Source organism: Myotis lucifugus, unplaced genomic scaffold (genome assembly GCF_000147115.1).
Source record: "Myotis lucifugus unplaced genomic scaffold, Myoluc2.0 scaffold_0, whole genome shotgun sequence".
Taxonomy (NCBI): domain Eukaryota; kingdom Metazoa; phylum Chordata; class Mammalia; order Chiroptera; family Vespertilionidae; genus Myotis; species Myotis lucifugus.
The window spans coordinates 1,508,984-1,519,480 of NW_005871048.1; the positions used below are offsets into that span (position 1 = coordinate 1,508,984).

Genomic DNA, 10,497 nt, shown 5'->3' on the forward strand with positions numbered 1-10,497 from the left:
CATAATCCTTTACTTACTCAGAGTCTAATTGAACAATGTCACGGCAGAAAGATAACAATCAGGAGAAACTGTTAAGAGATTCTTGGCTGTAACTGCATTAGCTTGCAGCCACCAGATGCTGAAGTCTAATTAAAAAATTAGTGAAAAATAAGCCTTATTTGGGGAGTGTTGGGCACGTAAATAAACGACACTAGAAGGAAGCGGAGGCTGGTTTAGGACACACTGACCTGGGGAAAACCATTAGCTGCCTTATAGACCTATTTTCCATAACATCATTGGCTTGTGAAACCATGTATGACTCATTAAAATAAAGGACGAGAATAAAGAAGCTCTATGAATCCCGCTCCCCACTGCTTTATCCTCAGACCCGCCAGCATTTAGTATCACATGGAGAGCTAAACGTGCCATGTGGCGAACAGACAGATTGTCTGGGAATGGGCTGCTTGGAACTGAGGTAGCTGGTCAGCAATAAGCTTTGCCAGCTCATGTGCAAGAGTTCTTCATTCACAGCATGCCTTCATCTGGTCCTCAATAAGCCTTCCTCCTCACCCTCCCTTATGTTGCACATCTCCAGCGGATGTATGACTTCAAAGCTGCCCTTCAGTCTAGCCAGATTTTACCTATGAAAGAATGTGAAACCGGATCCGAGAGTCTCAGACAGCAGTCATTTTTCCTGTTGACTGACCTGCTCTGGCCAAAGTGACAACAGAGCGCAGTCTACTTTGAAACCTGGCTGTGTTCCAACTAGAACATCCAAGTGCTGTCTGAATGGGAGCGGTTTCTTGGGTGCATCACACCAAACTCAGAGGAGTTAATTTTATTGACTGGTCCTAAGTACTAAAATGTAAAAAAACAAAAACAAAACCTCCATTTGAACCACAGAAGAAAAGCAAGCTCTGTTCTAAACCTAGTGAACAAGTCTGCATTTTAACAAGAGCTCCAAGTGGTTTGAATGCACATGAAAGTTTAAGAGCCACAGTGTGAGGATCAAAGTCCAACTCCTTCCGTGGCTCACAGGCCCTTCAAGAAGCAGCCTCACTTACGTTTCCTGCTTCTCCTAACAATCCCCATCCGTCCAACCTACAAAGATGCTCTGAGGGCTCTTCCAACTAGATTTTCAGACGTCCGTGCTTTTCCTGAATCCTCTTTCCCACACCACACCCAGCTGTCCACAGTGTTGTGCTTTTTTTGTTCTCTGTCAAGGATAGTTCTTTTCCCCTCTCTTGTTCCTTTCATCTATAAATAATTTCTACTTCTTAATACAGAGGAAGATTTTACACTCCAAGTAATGACATTTGCATTTTTAAAATGCTGTTATTCTCTATATAGCTGCTATGTAGATACTAGGAGATCAGTGTCAGTAACCCAAGTAGGTAATTATAGAAGCCTGGACAGAGATTGTGCAGTGAAAGTGGGGCGGATAGAATACATTTGAATGACATTAAAGAGGCAAGGTTGATGAAACGGGTTATGAACTGAACTGTAACCTCATTGGCTGAAATTTTAACACCTTAATATCTCATTATATCCAACCCATCGCTGAAGAAATTATAAAAATAGAGTATTATCTTCGTTGTTTTTTTTTAAATATATTTTTGTTCAGTTAGAGCATGAAGACTGTGAAGCCCAAAAGCCAGGTGAGTTCTAGCGCAGCATCTCTTAGGCACTCTTGTAGCTGGAGATGCATTCAGGCCTGAAGGCCCAGCTAAGGGAGCTGAATATAACAGCGGCCAAGGAAATGGAAGTTAATGGGGATCAGAAAGCTATTATGACCTTTGTTCTCATTCCTCAACTGAAATCTTTCTTAAAAAAACCAAGTCTGGTAAGTACTTGGAAAAAGGTTCAGTGGGAAGCACATTGTCTCTAATGCTCAGAGAAGAATTCTGCCTAAGCCAACTCGAAAAAAACTGTACCAAAAAAAAAAAAAAAAAAGGGCAAAAGTGTCCCAGAAACGACACTCTGACAGCTGTGCACATGTGATCCGGGAGGACTTAGTCTCCCCAAGGGAACCTGTGGGCAAGAGAATCCAGGTGAATCACAAAGGTTTATTTAGATAAAGTGCTGCAGAACCATGTGATGTGGAACACAAGGCTGAAACTTTTTCTGGTGTTTATAAGAAGCTCCTGGGCAAGGTTGTTAATTTTAAATTCCTGGAGTTTTAGTTGTAAACAAAAATGACCAAATAAAGTACCATTCACCAAAAATTAAAAAAGAAAGTAAATTTCATCGTCTAATTTCAAAGACATTCTGGAAATGAAAGGAGCTTCTCCCAGGGTAATGAATAAAGTCCCAACGAGCTAAAGGGTAGTCAACCTACAGGGGCTCTTCTTCCTGAAGGCACCACCACGGTCTGGTTACCTGACCTATTTATTACCTAAGAGAGAGACTTGCAAATGTTTTGATTAGAGTTTATATCAGTTTGCTTTTTTGTTTTTATATTGTCAAGAAAATATCATAACACCTCTTTAATACCATGTACATTCAGCACGGATCGAAAGCAAACTTTGGAAATAAAGACCAAGCCCTAAAGTAAGGTGACTTCAAACCTACCCTAAATCAAATGAAAACCAAGTCCTAAAAGATCAGTGAGGAAGAAATAACTTGAAGATTGACTCTACAAGTAATAGGGGCTTGAGAAACACCTTGGACTTCCCAGAGAGTCTAACAGCATAAAATCAAACCTACACAAGTCCAATGTGATCAGTGAGTAGCTTGACTGCTTGATAAAACAAAACATTCTACAATGTTTTTAAAATAATGTGCAACATGAAAAAAGACTAGACATACAAAAACTAAAATATTGTTATGCACATTAAAGTAAAAAGCAATCAATAGAAACCAACCCTAAAATGGCCAAATTGGTGAATTCAGCAGTCAAAAATTTAACACAGATATTATAAATATGTTCAAAGAACTAAAGGGAAACTGTTACAGTGGATGAACAGATAAGGAATATGAGCTGAAAAGTGAAAATTATAAAACTAGCAAGGAAAATTCTATTCTGTCCATGAATGATTAAATATGACAGGAATTTCATTTCCTCCAGAAGTAGAAAACTCAACAAAATAGATTACACAACTGATTTCAGACGTTATGTAACAGGCAGGAAGTAACTATTATCCCTTAGAAAAGGGAAGCAAAGTAAGCCAGATAATTGCCAGAGGCATTTCTTTATCACACCGCAGAGAGGGGCAACCCTATCAAGCTCTGTTATTTTTTATTGAGTATGCATAATAATAAAAGTGTAATATGCTAATTAGACCAGATGTTCTTCTGGGTGTCCTTCCAGACGACCTTCTGGATGAAGCTGGGGCTGCGAGGGAAGCCGGTGCTGGCAGCCGGGGGAAGGAAGGCCTACTCTTGCACGAATTTGTGCATTGGGCCTCTATATACAGAAAAGAGGATGCAGGGAGACATGAACAACTAGACTCAGTAAGGCAGAGTAGTGGGGAAAAGGAAGCTGCAGAGACAGACAGAATAGTTCCTTCAAATATTTGGCTGAGTACTGATCTGCATATGTATGAGAGAAATTACCCAAGATGAGAAAAGAAAACTATGGAAAATAGTAGGTCAAACAATTCCTACAATTCACAAAGGGCTAGGGATAATTTTTGATTCCACTAGCCAGAGTTTAAAGACTCTATGATGCATTGGATAGAGTCTGCAGATGGGTATGAACTTACTGGTGGGGCTATCTTGAAGTAGGCCCACACTAAATAATCTTAAAATCAAGCCTCAAGAGTCTAAAATTAATATGAAACTAACTCCGACATTCTTTAAAGGAATACAATTCAATCCAGCCCTCAACAATACCCAGCAATCAAAAATAACCAGACAAACAAGGAAGCAGGAAAATACTAGCTATACCAATAGAGAAATCATCCAGAGAAACAGACCATAAAGTGGCAGAAGTAATTGACGTAGCAGTAAGGATGTTTAAAAGGCTATGATAAAGATTATCAATATTCAAGTATGTCGAGGAAAACATGAATATAAATTAGAGAAATGGAAGATAAGATGCAAATCAAACTTATAGAGATGAAGAATACAGTATTTGAAATAAAAATATAATATCTGGGATTAAGAAAAGATTATAATATAGTGAAGAAAATATCAGTGAATAAAGAAAATAAAGACAGGAAGCAAAACTGTATTTATTCTCAAATGACATGTTTGTCTACATAGAAAATCCTAAGAAAGCCATAAGAAAAACCACTGAAATTAACAAATAAATTTAAGCAAGGTTTATGGAATACAAGATAAATATACTATATAATAGCTACAAAATTAGGAAATAATTTTAAAAATCCAAAAGATAAGATGCAAAAGCATAAAATTAGGAATAAATTTAAACTATAAAACACTATTCAGAGAAATTAAAGATCTTAATAAATAGGGAAATAAAAATGTTTGTTAATTGGAAGAGTAAGTTTTGTTAAGATGTCAAGTCTCCTCAGATTAATTATGGATTTAATGCAGTCCCAAACGAAATCCCAGCAAACATACACATATAGATCAATGGAACAGAATTGAGAGTTCAGAAATAGATATGCCAGTACATGAATGTATGGTCAGTTGTTTTTTGACATTGGTACCAAAATAATCCAAAGGAAAAGTTTTTCAACAAACTGTGCTGAAATAACTAGATATTATAGTCATTAAAAAAAAACCCAAAACATTGGCTTCTACTTCAAATTTCATACTAAGCACAAACCTTAATTTGAAATGGATTAGAGACCAAACAAAGTTGAAACCATAAAAATTTTGGAATCATATATTTGGATCAGTGGTAGCAAAGACTTCTTAGACCAGATAAAAAAAATCACTAACTATAAAATACAAATAAAGGTCAATTTGATTTCATCAAGATAAAAACCTTCAACTCTTCAAACACCATTAAGAAAGCCATGTTGAACTAGGAAAAAAATATTTACAAGATATATTTCAAAAGGATTTTGCATCCAGAATACATAAAGTACCCTTACAACTCAAAAACAGAAAAACAACCCAACTATTTAAAATAGGCAAAAGACTTTAGACTCTTCACCAAATATATATTTATATACTAGAGGCCCAGTGCACAAAAATTTGTGCACTTGGGGGGGGGGTTCCTCAGCCCGGCCTGCGCCCATTCACAGTCCAGGACCCCTTGGGGGATGTCCACCTGTCGACTTAGGCCCACTCCCCGGGGGATCAGGCCTAAGCTTGCAGTCAGACATCCTTCTGGCAGCCAGGGAGCCCTCGGGGGATGTCCGACTAAAGGCTTAGGCCCCCAAGGAATCGGGTCTAAACCGTTAGTTGGACATTCTTAGTGCTGCCATGGAGGTGGGAGAGGCTCCTGCCACCACCTCTGCCCTGGCCAGCCATGAGCCAGCTTCTGGCTGAGTGGCACTCCCCATATGGAAGTGCACTGACCACCAGGGGGCAGCTCCTGCATTGAGCATCTTCCCCCTGGTGGCCAGTGCGCATCATAGCAACCAGTCATTCTGCCTTTCAGTCAATGTGCATATTAGCCTTTTATTATTACTATATAGGATGTCCCTATTTCCCCCCTTTTGCCCCCTCTACCCAGCTCTTGCCCCCACTTCTCTCTGGCCATCACCATACTGTTGTCTGTGTCCATGGCTTGTGCATATATTTTCTTTGGCTAATCCCTTCTTTAAATTCACTTCTTTAAATTTTTATTTTCAGATAAGTGCTTATAACTGCACTATTGTATATTTTCTATTATATTATTTAGAATTAAGATATTTTTAAACTGAACCCTTGTAAATTTTAGCACAATTTAATAAATTATGCTAGAAGCAATTAGGAGATTTTTCATGTAATGCAGATACATTTCAATTAATATTTTATTAATTTTTAATATTTTAATTTGAAATAATCTCATACATGTAAAGAAAACTATAAAATACTATAGCATATTATATGTACCCTTCACCCAATTTCTTAGGTGTTAATAATTTAAACATAACCATTATACAACTAACAAAATTTGGAATATATTTTTCTTATAATCTCTTTAATGTTACTTAATCCATTTACTTTGTTTTTGTTAATCTTCACCCAAGGATATTTTTCCATTGAATTTTAGAGAGAGTGAAGGGAAAGGGAGAGACACATTGATTGGTTGCCTCCTGCACATGCTCTGATAGGGACTGGGGATCAAGCCAGCAACTGAGGTACATGCCCTTGACTGGAATCTAACCTGGAATCTAATCTAATCTAATCTAATCTAATCTAACCCTTCAGTCCACGGGCTAATGCTCTATCCACTGAGCAAAACAGGCTGCAGCTTAATTCATTTACTTTTAATCTATATGTGTTTTTATATTTAAAGTGGGTTTTGTTTTTGATTCACCCTCATAATCTGTCTTTTAATTGGTGCATTTATGCCCACTGACTTTCAGAGTGCTTACTGATAGAGTTACTGCCACATCAGGCGGCTTCTGGGGCAGGGCTGCCTTGCCGCCTTTGGACCCGCTGATCGGGTCCGGGCAGCAAGGCGGGGGTGGGCCTGCCCTGGATGGTGGCGCACTGGCGGCTCGCGCTGTCCCACCCTGCTTGCAGTATGCAAATTATCCGCCATTTTTGTTGGCAGTTAATTTGCATATCGTGCTGATTAGCCAATGGGAGGCGTAGCGAAGGTACGGTCAATTACCATGTTTGTCTATTATTAGATAGGATATTTATATATATGTTTATATATATACACACACACACACACACACACATATATATGTATATATGAATACATATGGTATGAAAGGTGTTCAACACTACTAGTCATCAGGGAAATATAAATTAAAACCACAATGAGATGCCACAAAATATCACCAGAAAGGCTAAAATTATTAATACTGATTATATTGAGCTTTGGAGAGAATGTACAACTGTGAAATTTCAAACTTTGCTCTTGGGAATGTAGAATTGATAGACCACTTCAAAAAGTCACTTGCCGGTTTCTTTTAAACATATATTTATCATATGACCCAGAAATACCATTCATAGCTACTTATTCAAAATACATAAAAACATGACCACACCAAGAGCTATACACAAATAGACAAAGAGAGTGTGAATAGATAAATGAACTGTAAAATTCATATAAATACTAGTCAGTAATAAAACCAAACAAATAATTAAACTATGACACATGCAAAAACATGGATGAATTAAAAAATATGCTAGAAAAAAGAAGCCAGCTATGAAACAGCAAATACTGTATAACTTCAGTTATATGAAGTTCCAGAACTGACAGTATTAGATTAGTGGCTGCATAATGGTGGGGTGGGGAGGAAGACTGACTGCAAAGGGGATTGTAGGAACTTGCTGGAAGTGATGGAAATGTTCTGTCTTGATGATGGTTACAGAGGTATATACATTGAAAACAACAACACATACAATGTAATCCTATATAATAAAGAGGTAATATGCGAATTAACCCTCATGCCCTCACAAGATGGCTGCCTATGACCAGGCCGGCAGAGGGGTTAGTGAGGGATGACCAAATGACTGAACAAACAGGCTGCGTGGGGCGACCAGGCCAGCAGGGGGGTTAGTGAAGGACGACCAAACGACTGAGCAGCAGGCTACATGGGGTGACCAGGCTGGCGGGGGTGCCATGAGGGGCAACCAGGCCAATGGGGGGGGGGCAGTTGGGGGCAACCAGGGCAGCAGGGGGGGAGCTGGGGTGACTAGGCTGGCAGGGGGTGGGGCAGTTAGGGGCGACCAGGCCAGCATGCACAGACAGTTAGGGGCGATCAGGCCGGCAGGCAGGCAGGTGAGCAATTAGGAGCCAGCGGTCCAGGATTATGAGAGGGATGTCCGACTGCCGGTTTAGGCCTGATCCCCAGGATAGGGCCTAAACCAGAAGTCAGACATCCCCTGAGGGTGCCTGGATTGGAGAGGGTGCAGGCTGGGCTGAGGGGACACCCCCCCATGCATGAATTTCGTGCACTGGGCCTCTAGTTACTCAATAAAGTTTATTTGAAATAAACTCTTATTTTACTGCAAATCAGTGAAAACCTGTACAAATGGTACCAGGCTTCTTGGCCAACCTGGGGAGGCATCCATTTGCAAAAAGATAAAATTAAATGATTAGTCAGAAAGAGCAGTTATTTTGTTGAGTAGCCACACTTTTCCTTTCAATATTTTATTTCATTTAGATTGCTCTGATGTAGGAATTTACTAATTCCTAATAAATTAATAATACTATAAAAAAGAAAAGAAATATTAGCCAGGTTGATCATACGGCTTGCACTGATACCCAGTGAGCTGATCTCATAGTCAGCACTGCCACTGCTATGGTCTGAAAGTTTGTGTCCCCCAAATCCTTGTGTTGAAAGCCTAACCTCCAATGTGATGGTGTTAGGAGGTGATTAGGTCATAAGGGGAGAGCCCTTATGAATGGAATTAGTGCCCTTAAAAAAAAAGGCCAAAGAAAGCTTCTCTGCCCCTTCCACCCTGGGAGCAAGGCGGGCCCTCACCAACACCACATCTGCTGCTGCCATAACCTTGGACTTCCAGCCTCCAGAATTGTGAGAAGTGTTTGTTATAAGCCACCCAGTTTATGGTATTTTTGTAGTAGCAGCCAGGATGGACTGAAACAACCACAGACTGTGAACCACTTGCTTTCCAGTTAGGTGAATCTTAGCTTTCTTCATATTGCCAGCTGTCAGCAAAACTGATGCTTGGAAACACACTGATTTAGAGTAGCAATAAGCAATAGTTCTAAGATAAATACATCTTTTTAAAGTTTGACCAGAGGGTAACAATTCATAGTATCTCTTTATAGATTATACATATTATAGCTTAAAATAGTGCATTCTTGACCATTGTATTTTTAGGAGCATCATTTAAAGTACCCCTTATATTTTCATTAGAATAGCAAAATATAAATTTTTTTTTCTTTTTTTTTATTTTTTATTTTTTTTAAATTTTTTTATTGCTTAAATTATTACAAAGAGTATTGCATATGTCTCCTTTTTTTTTCCCCGCCCTTGACAATCCCCTGGCTTCCCCTACCCCCCAGTGTCTTATGTCCATTGGTTATGCTTATATGCATGCATATATATAATATAAATTGAAATAAGTATTTTAATAACTCATGTTCCCAGAGTGTATTTTTAAATATGTATTCCTAAGCAAATTTGAAATAAAAAAATTACATCACAGATAAGAATAATGATGCATTTTAAGGGAAAAATCGCATTCTTATTTATTCATTCAACAACTATCTATTTGTTGAATACCTACAATGTTCTAGGTATTATTGTGGCTTTATCAATGAAAAAGACAGGTAAAGATCTCTATCTGCATGGAACTTAAATTCCAACAAGGAGAGGAAGACGTGAGTGGTGAGCTCTCTAATATGTCAGAGGTTAATAAGTGCCTTGGGGGGAAAAGTAGAAAGAAAAAGTAAACCAGAGTGAGAGCCAGCCTGCCAGACCTGGGAGTGTGAAATCCCCACCCAATCATCGAGTGTATGCATTTTCCCAGCACCCCAATATTTTAATGAAACGATTTATGGGGCAAAACAGGTCCTCTGTTAAGAATGCAAGATTGATAGTGCTCTCTGGCCCAATGTTTCTTATAGAATAAATGTTCCTTTGAATTGCCAATTTTTTGGAATTCCAGTTCGAATTAAGTTGCATTGATTTCTTCGTAAATTAAGTAGTTAAAAGAACAGTTCAATTAGGAAATTATAGGACATCTTTAACTTTTATTTTTTGGTGAATCTTTTTTTAGGTACAACAGTTGAGTTAAAATTTAACCATCATTTATTTCTCTGCTCAAGAAACCAGAAAATTATAAGATATTTCCAGTACAAGGTTAAAAGTAAAATCTTAGCCTTGTACTGGAAATATTGTAATTTATAATCATGATCTATGAGCATACATCTTCTGATTTATGATTTATCTTATAGCACATTAGCTAATTATGGGCAATTTAGAATGCTCAATAGGTATAGAAGTTTAATACCTTAATTTTAAACAGAACTCAGTAATTTTTTTATTACAAAACTGAGTAGACTTTGAAGTAGCTCAGGCAAAGCTATCCCTGCTTCAAGGTTAGTAGTGGTTCATTGACCCCAAACAGCTAAAACCAGAGTGTGTATGCATGCTCCCTGGGTATAATATGTGTCCAAAGTCAGCTTCAGCTGCCAGACAAGAGGCCCATTCTCTCTGGGAAGAAGTGTTTGTGACTAAAAGTGAGGATTCAGTAGAATGCTCCTACTGTAAACTTTGGGCCAGAGGGCACCTGACCCCCAGACACCACGTGACTGCAGAGGAACAAAGAGCCATGTATCAGCATTTTCTGCTCTCCACAGCCCAGAGCAGTCAGATAGTTCCAGGGTAGCTTTAGCACCAGTGATTAAAAAACAAACACCACCTTCCCCCCACCCCCTCCAAATTTAAAGAGTTTTCACAATGTGTGAAAAGACAATAGTCTTATAAAAAATTTATTAAACTTCCCAAAATTTAATACTAAAAA

The 10,497-nt window shown here is 38.5% G+C and overlaps 1 pseudogene; it reads left to right on the forward strand.

Moving 5' to 3' along the window:
• Positions 1-406: 406 nt before the first annotated feature.
• On the forward strand, positions 407-2,162 carry LOC111826239 (annotated as a pseudogene).
• The last annotated feature ends 8,335 nt before the right edge of the window (positions 2,163-10,497 follow it).